Below are 9,668 nucleotides of genomic sequence, written 5' to 3'. Positions count from 1 at the left end.
TACTCTGCCTTGAAAAAAAGGCAATGGCTGACATGCCCCAGGATAAAAAAAATTTTTTTTTTTTAATTCAAGGATATTAGAGAGTGAGCCTAAAAGTAATAGAACTCTATTTCTCCACTGATCTCCTTTGGCCAAGTTTTCACAGCCAGCAGAGTTTCTGGGCATGACTGAATGTGCTGTGTGATCATAGTTTAAGGACCTGGGGTTCCACCCAGGAGGCAGTAAGTGTAACTGCAGTCGAAGCGAGTATACACGGTGCTTGGTCTAGGGCTTTGAGTCTGGGGGAGCTGCCAGTCCCTCTGTGTTAAGCAGTAGGGTTGGGAAGGAGGATGCAAGAGGAGGCCTTTAAACCCACCCATTCCTGCATTTGCTCCAGCAAAAAATAATAAGGCCTGCTCAGATATGGTCAAAGTTATGCTGTGTCTATCCCTGGCCCACCCTGCTCCATTTAGTTCTAGCTTTTGTGGCCTTCAGTTAAATTCTGATCACTGCTTCAGCTTGTACTCTTGACCCAGCTCTTGTTTGACCATGGATTGGATGTTCGCTGCATCCACAGCTCCTGCTTAGCCCCAGCCTGATAACTTCTCTTCCTGTATCTGCTCCCACTTCTGACTTTGGACTCCCTGGCTATGTTTTATCAGTGTTCCAAGTTAAATGCTGGTCCACCCCTTTATTCCTCTGGCTTATCTACTGGCCTCTATACCAAGCAATGCAGCATAAGAGTTTGGGGTTCCTGGACCAGACTCCTGAGAGCTGCATAGATAATGTTTGTTAGGAGGTGGGCTCTGGAGGTAGCCCTGTATGGAAGCCAGAAGGCAGGATTGGACAGAGGGAAAAGCTGACCCATAACTGAGGCCTCAAGCAGTCGTGGAGCTTTGGATCTGTAATGGCCCTTGAGAGTTGCTGCAAATGGAGGCAAAGGAACAAGACCATTCTATTCTTGCACCAGCCAATCACTGACCATCCCCTTGAAGAAGGTAAGACATTGGCAAGCTCAGGGCAAGTCTCAGTGACCATGCAGCTGTGAGCCGTCAGCAGCCAACCTCCTTGGAAGCTAGGGGGATGGATGTGTTGACCTTGAAGAAGCCTGGGAGAAGTATCACAGTATTCACTACATCTCATTAGGTCCCTCTGCACTGCCCTTTCCTGAGAAAGCCTATTTCCCAGTCTAAACAGCAGCTCTGGCCCTCTGCTGCCCTCTTGTGGCTAATAATCCTACTACCCCGACAGGGAAGGGTTGACACCCCCACCCGCCAGCCCCCTGTCCAAGAAGTGTGGTCTCTGTTGACTGTCAGGCAAGTTGGTGACGGCCAAGCTATTCCTATAAGAAAGTTGGCACCAGCAAGTTACTGAAATGTCACTGGCCTGGAATAGAGCCTTGCTTCACATGGTTTCTTCCACCTTGGCTGTCAGAAAATTCAGTTCTGCCATTAAAGCTTCATTTACTTGAATCTTGAGGGTTCTGGGATCTTTAGGAGGTTCTTGTTTAAAATAAAACACCCTTAGGGCCAGAGGCCACATCATCCATGGTTAAATAATTTCTGAGTACGGTTCGTTGAGAGCGAGGCCTTTCTCGGAAGAGTCTATGGGATAAGAGAGTGGGAGAAGGATCAAATATACACATTTACGCCTTAGTTTTGCAGAGAGCTGTCCAAAGGTGATTGGATGATGACCCTTGCCTTACGTAAATACCTGTCTTCCGTGGGGCTTTGGGGTGCTATGGCAAGAGCTCAGGGTGTTGCGGGAGGGGCTCTGTCTTCGAGTCCCAGCTCTGTCACTTACTGCGCTGTGCAGTATTGATTAGATCACTTATCCAAGGATCACTTTTTGTATCTGTAAAATGTGACGATCCCTACCCAACGAGTTGTTTGCAAGAGATTAAATTAGGTACCTGCTTCAAAGTCCATTGTAACATGCCATGTTATTCAATTGCTAGTCACTAGTAAAGACCAATTTTGCAACATTTTTTGATGAACCTCAAAATGCACCCCTTCCCCAAACACAGAGACTGAGTACAATCAAATCTTGGCCTGTCGTAGCAACTGTTCTCCACCTCCCAGTAAGGCCTCCAACAAAGAAAGTCATTTTTTTCACAGCAATGACAACAGTACCTGAAGAACAGGTAGGTGTGAAGGTAGCTGAGTGGAAAGATACAAATTTCTCTATGAACTTCGCCAAAAATGATCATTGACAATGCTACTTCCTGATGCAGAGGTGGAGGAAAATGACCTGGGAAACGGCCTGCTATACTAGGCATCTGAGACGTCATGTTCTTACCCTTAGAAATGCCCACTTGCCTTGGCATGTGGTAACTGAATGAGATGCAAACTGTGACGTGTTTTTTTTTGTAATACAGAAGAGGTCTTTACCACAAAACCGAACCATCGGATTGTTGAAATATATTGAATTCCAATAATGAATTTCGAACCAGTGTGTGAAATTTCTGTCAGGAAGTCAGGACTGAAGTCGGGCCCCATGGACCAGGTGTCTGGATGCACTATCGATGACCAACCAGAGCCCACCGAGTAATACCACCCTTGCGCCCCACAAACAGAGAATGGGGCGGCAAGGAAATGTCATATTCCTCCATATGCAGTATTTGTAAGAAATTTTGTAAATCAAATTTTAAACTCTCAAGTGCGTGTGTGGATGTATAAATATATATGGCCGTATACGTATATGATAGACTGCATCATATACGGCATCACATAGATGCCGAATACTTAACTGACAGCAGCAAGTATTAGGAGAAGAGACAAGAATCAGGAAGCAAATAGTAACACACATCTGCAAAACTAAAATACCTATCACAAAATGCAGCTTTAAATGTGCTTATCTGGTGTGTTAGCATAGATTTAAAAAATCAAATTACAAGGAAGACACAATAAAAACAGGAAGTAAGAAACACACCCCCAAAAGACCCTCTGCATGTGTGCATGAAACTTATATGGGAATTCAAAAGGTAAAAAAAAGCCATTTAGGGTAGGGACAAAGAGAATTAAAAGATTGCATTACCAATAAGTAAAAAAAAAAAAAAAACCTGCCATATTTTGAGACAACGCGCAAAACTAAATATGTTTGTTTAGGCAGAAATGAAAGTGAATAATTTAATCTGAAGGTATATCCATCAAGGATGTTTTGTTTTGATTTTTAAATTTGTGTTTAGAAGAGAAAACTTTCCGTTGTCTTGAAAACCTATAAGTGTGGAATATTCTTTGTTTCTCCAAGCTAACAAGAAATGTTACTGTGTGCATGTGTGTGAGAGAGAGAGTGAGAGAGAGAGAGTACCTCCTTCTCATCCCCAGCCCTTTGAGAGCATTTCTTTTACCACAAAAGAAATATGGACAAGGTTATTATTAATTAGAACTTTAAATGCACATTTCGTGCAGAAATTTTGCTAATGAAAGAAGAGGTACTAATAATACACTTGCACCAACGTCCACTCTTCCCCAGAAGGGACTCCTTAGAATTCTCAAAGACAAGTGGACACGGAGGCAGAGCAGACTCAGGAAATGTCATAATTTGTCAAAAGATGAGAAGCCGGAGTCACAGACATCACGGAGTCAGGCTCCTTGGGTTTGCCTTTCCAGTTATCTTTTAGATTTCAATTTTCCTAGCCAACGGGAAGGCATGTGAGAACATGTCAAGTATTTTGAGACTGTGGTGAAAGGCACTATTTAAATAGATAAACCTTCCCTTTATGATGCAGGACCATAAGAAAGAGCAGAGCTTTCAAACCTGAACTGCACTGAAAGGGACTGGAGAGAGTCTGTCCCACGTTTCCCCACGTCTGTCCATCTACTGCTGTGGGGACCTCAACTCCAGCAGAGGTGGTCCAACTGGAAAGTGGAGCCTATTAAGAAAAATGGAGAACAGGGCAGCAGAAGAGGGGAAAAAATGAAAATGTTTTCATTTTCCCTTTAACAGGCATTTCTGAGCCTGGACTTTGCATAATCATAGCAACTCCAGGGTAATCGAAACCCAGGGTTATCAAGGTTATCATCCAAGTCAACTTTTCAGCCAAGACTGAGAAAGCTCTGTCCAGCTGGAACCAAGATGGCGGCCCTGCAGCGAGCAAGTATGCATGGTGGCTGAAGGGTAAGAAAGGAATGTTTCCCTACGTAACCCTTGTTCACAGAGCCATAAAGGTCACAGAGAAAACAGGCTGAGATCCTTCCCTTCTGTTCCTGTAATGGTATTAGCAACGACTCTTTCTTACTCAATCACACTCCCAAAGGATTTTCAATAAACTTTTTATGTGCCATAACTGTTACATTAAATAAAGCTGAAAGTATTGAGTAAACCGACTGTAAATCACTTTAGATGCCTTGGAATTACATTAAGTGTGAGAATTATGGATCTTTTGCTGCTTGCAGAAACAGAGAAACGACAGAGCCAGGGATTTTTATGCTGCCAGCCTTTTGAAGATTTTTTAAATTATTTTTTTATGCGCCACAACAGCCATCTCTTGTAAATGACTTGTTCAGGGGCAAAGTAGGGGTAGGGAGGGAGCGGAGGGCAGTTGGAGTGGGGGGTGCTAAGGAAAAGACGCCTCACATTTAGGGATGCTGAGCCAGCCCTGTGTTTTCTCTCCCTGTCAGACGTGGTTACCGCAGGTTTGAACTTTGCTTTCTTAATTTTTTTTGATATTTTTGATTTTTCAGGTTTGAACATTCTGAATATTTCTAATTAAATGATGGTGGACGTGGTCCAACAGAGTTTCTCAGGGCATGTGTTGCTGGTCCGTGCATGTGATCTTTCTCTGTACTTCCAAGACCTTTTCCATTCAAATCTCCCCAGCTGTTCTTTTCATGAAGTTAAAACTCTGCTTTATGGCATCCATGTCCATCCGTCCTCCAAAGGACCTTTACAGGGTCAGATCTGTGTTTTGGAGGGAATTGTCAGGCTGCTGGAAATGGAGGAAGTTTGGAGAGAATGTTGATAAAAACGGAAATCTCTCAGACTGATACTCCCCAGTACCTTCTTTGATGTCAAAGCAGGTTTGGTTTCGTTTGGGAAAAAAGAAAAATTAAGGCTGCTTTCCAACTAGCCTGAGTGGTTTCTCTCTTAGCTGGGTTCCAGCAGAAAAAAAAAGGTTACAATCAGCAGCTGGTGACATCAAGGACGACGGCTGCAGTATTAAAATGACGTCAGGAACTTAAAGTCCACTTCCTTCTAGAAAGAGAAGAGGCCAAGAGAAGCCATTATGCATCCAAGCAAAAATGAAGTGGGTGTGGCTGATGAATAATTCATAGGAAGGTTTGAGGTGGGGAAGGGGTCTAACTGTATATTCTGAATTCTAACAGTGGGGAGCATTAGAAACCAGAGGACACGAGAACATGACGCTAACCTATAACCAATTACCGTGACTGCTCGCATTAATATTCTGTGATCAGTTACAAAGAAGAAAAATAAAAAGCCCTTTGCAAACAGTCCACTGGTAGGTAGTTATTGGGGATCAATATGTTACTTTCATGACCTGGACTCAAAATCTGACTGGGAGACAAGACCATCTCACATTAAAGAACAGAACACAGCCTAAGAGGCTGTAACTAAATGAGGATTCGGTAGCAGAAATTATCATTGCTGTAGGAATTTGGAGAGAGAGATCAGAGAGGGCTGAAGAGTTCATGGAGCAGGCAAAGCCCAAGTCTGTGCATGGAGGATGGGAGATGCTACTGCCTGTAGGGGGAGAGTGGTCCAGACACAAGGACTGCAGTGAGGAGGGGATGATCAGAATGCCCCAGGGGGTGTGGTGAGATTGTGAGGTCAGTGGGTGGGAGAGCTGGGCCAGTGGGCGGTGTGTGGGGGCAGGAGAGAGGAATGCCTTGAAAGCAAGACAGATCCTGTGGGTCCCTACAACTTAACCAAACCAAGGAAATAAAAGTCTGAGTGAATTTTCATGATAGACAAGTCTCACACGCTGGCCACGGCACCCATTCCACTAGCCTCAGCCAGAAGTTGCATGCGGGAGAGCTCAGGGCTGGAGGAAAAAATGGGAGGGCATGGCTGCCCTGTTCCCCATGGTGTGTGTATGCTCTGCAGCCCATGCCTCCACTGGTATTTATGGGGATCTGATTATCTGGTAAACCAAAATCTGGGTTCTGACCTTGACTCTGTCACTGATGGGACTTCACCTCTCATGACCTCAGGACCTCATCCAGGGAGACGGGGCTGGATGATCTGTAAGACATTTCCAGCTCTAAACACTCTGACTTCTATGGTCACATCTGTCTTGCACTGTCCTTAAACAACAGGATAAAAGACCTCTCATCTTTGGCTGTGTAAACAGATGACCCAAAGATCCACTAGCAAAACCTATCCACATTCGATCACAGAGAGTGCCTCCTCATTAAGGTTCTTCAGTGCTCACCAACTGAGCTTGCTGCTTAATCTCCTGGTGCCTCAATTTCTGTCTTTATAAAATGGGGAAGCAGAAACCTTTCCTTCACAGGAAGTTGTGAGGACATGGTGGGTGGAAATGTCACGAACCATAAGGGATAGTTATCTCCAGGCAAACACATTTATGCAGTAGTTCCAGTTTATCCATCACCAACGACAGTGCTTGGGCCACGTGCGTAGATTTCTGTTATCCTATAACTTAGCCCAAGGAGGCAAAAAAAAAAACCATATGCCAGGTTCTCTCTTTATTCCCAGATGGCTCTTTCAAAACAGTGTGCTGTGAGTTATAGGGAGACTGTTACAGAGAATTTACAAGAAAGTATGGATGTATATGTTAACATTTTAATGAACAAACAATGAATAAATAAGTGACAATAAATCAATGATGAATCCTTAAAAAGGGTGGATCCCAAATAAGAGACTCAACACCATACCATGCCCCCCACCTCTGCTCATTATGTGGGTTTCATGGTCGATTGAACCACGTACACACACTCTTGTTCTGAGCCACATTCCTGTGGGTGTGGAGTTATTGCAAACAGGATGTCTTGAAGATGTTATTTATTTGTTTTTAAATGCATGGGCAGGCTCCAGGAACTGAACCCAGGTCTCCGGCACGGCAGGCGAGAATTCTGCTACTGAGCCACTGTTGCACCGCCCTTGAAGATGTTATTTGAGTTAAGGTATGGTCCAACTCAATCAGGTTGATGGCTGGAGTCCTTTATAAACAGAATAAAATTCACATATATAGAGAGAAGGCCACAGGGAGAAGCTGGGATCTGGAAGTCAATGGACGAGAAAAAGAAAGGAGATGACGTTGCCACATGATGGTAAAATCAAGGAACCCAAGGATGGCTGGCCAGCCAGAATGCTAGCTGGAGGAAGCCAACCTTCTAGCCTCTAAAACTGTGAGTCAATCAATTCCTGTTGCTTAAGCCAACCCATCATGTGCTATTTGTCATAGAAGCCTGGAAACTAAAATAGGTATGGAGACAAAACGTGAAAATTCAACAAATATTTATTGGGACCTACTCTGAGCCAGCTCTGGTGATAAAATGGTGATAAAATGCAGCATGGCCAGTGATACAAAAGTGGATCAGCGGCAGAATTCTCACCGCCATGCCAGAGACTCAGGCTCGATTCCCAGAGCCTGTCCATGGCAAAAAAAAAAAAAAGCCACATCAGGTTACATCCTGGTGGGAGTGGTGGTCACTGAGTCTGTTTAATACAGAAATGCAGTCGTTTCAGAGAGTGATATGTGAACAGACAAAGCCAGCGTACGGTGGTAGTATGATAGGCTAGCAGCATATTGTAAGACAGGCAGTCAGGGAATACCACATGGAGAGGGTGGCATTTGAGCTGAGACCTCCATTTGTGAGAAAATAATGTATCTAACAACCACCATTGCCCTTCCTAGCAAATAATTCCAAAGAGCTGCTTTAATTCTGGGGGTCAGTGATGTCATCTCTGCCTTTGGATAGCACATTTGACGCTCAAACCTTTATGTAAATAAATGATATGATAATTGCAAGGAACAAAAAAATTACTTTGTCCAAGGAGCCCATCTCTGGACACCTGGCTTGCTGGTGTGAGCAGACTCTGTGTGTGTGTGTGTGTGTGTGTGTGTGTGTGTGTGTGTGTGTGTGTGTGTGTGTATGTGTGTTGGGAGGCAGACTCCTCAGCACTCAGTGAGGAATTGGCTGGAAAAGTCAACCCCTGTTTCCCCAGGAAACCTTTACAACCCCCTACACCTCACTGAGTCACGTTCTGATGAGGAAATCATTAGCGGAAAGAGCTCCCAATGGGGAACCCTTCTGGGTTGCTGATCTTTTATATCGTCTGGATTCAACATGTCACAGGCATGCCTTACGATACACAAGATAATGCCCAGATTTTGTAGTGCAAAAGCATATTAACCTTTGTGCATTCTAGCAGGGTTCCCACAAAGAATGTCTGGTAAAAACTGCAGGGCTCGTGGTAATTGCTTGCCATGTGGGTAAATGATCCAGAGCTGTGTGAAGATAAGGAGAAACTGCTGAAGGCAAATCACCTGGGTTTTATTATGCTTGCCCTAAAAAATAATTAGCATGGCCTATGAAATCATACTGTGAGGAGTTTGTGGTTCTTTCTCTTTGCTCTCAAGAAGGAAACTATAACCTACCTAGCTTTTCTCCTTACAAGATTGATTTGTTTAGTGTGCATGGGGTGGGGGGGTGTCCCTTTCCCTGACGGTCAAAGACAAATGAAAAAGCTAATGTTAAAATAAATACCATGTCGAAAGGCCTGAGAGGACTTTGGTGTAAATCTCGTGCACCCCCAGCCAGGACCCCCACCCATGGGCCAGGGCAAAGCCAGACCCTCACCACGTGCTGCCTCCAAACTGAGGAAGTGGAAGCCGTACCAGCAAGTAGGAAACAGTGCACAACCTTGAAGAAAGGAGGAAGTTCTTTCCCAGGTGTGACTGGCCACAAGCCCCAATTTTCTGTTGACCAGAGCAGGGACCCCAGAGCTCTGTCAGAGGCTGAAGTTCCCAGGAAGAGTCTTCCACACTTCACTCCTCCTGGACTGGCAAAGACCACCAAACACATCGAGACAGCAGCTGGTTCCTTTGCAGGAGGGCATGAGAGACAGACAATATTTCCAGTTTTTTTTCTAGGCATAAAGGGGAGGGACTGTACATATCCTAGGCCATAAACACGATTTTACTAATGAGAACTAGCATTTCTCAAAAATCCCACTCTGCAGAAACATTTTCATGTTCAACCCATAGACTATTGTGTCCCAGGATTTCAGCCAGCTTTGGGGCAGGCATTCCATGGGCAAAAGTCATGTTTTAACGTTTATTTCCTAAAGCTCTTGGATGTGCGAATCTCAGGAGAGGGTAGCTGGTTGTGCAGTAAGTGTCCCCCACGTCTTGCTTTTTGAAGAGAGAGGAAAGGGGAGTCCAATTTCCTTGCCACCCAAAAGAGAGTTGGGGAGCAGGGGCAGGAGAGGTCAAGTGCCCTTTGTTCAGAGTGGCCACAGGCTGCCTTTCTGGGGCTAGCACACCATGCTGGAAATCTGGAGGACTTGCACATCCGCCTCCCCCACCGGTGCAGAGCTGGGGGCCCCAGATTGGCAAGGTCCCTCAAAGTGTTCAGGAGAAGGCTGCACCGCACAGAATGCCATCTGACGTTCGAATAGCTGCAAGAGTTGACAAAGCACCTTCATCTACTCCCTCTTACTTGCTTCTTTCAAGCACCCGAGGGGGAATGCTATTATCATCC

This window comes from Tamandua tetradactyla, chromosome 26 (genome assembly GCF_023851605.1).
Source record: "Tamandua tetradactyla isolate mTamTet1 chromosome 26, mTamTet1.pri, whole genome shotgun sequence".
NCBI classification, from domain to species: Eukaryota; Metazoa; Chordata; class Mammalia; order Pilosa; family Myrmecophagidae; genus Tamandua; species Tamandua tetradactyla.
This window is presented reverse-complemented; position numbering follows the sequence as displayed.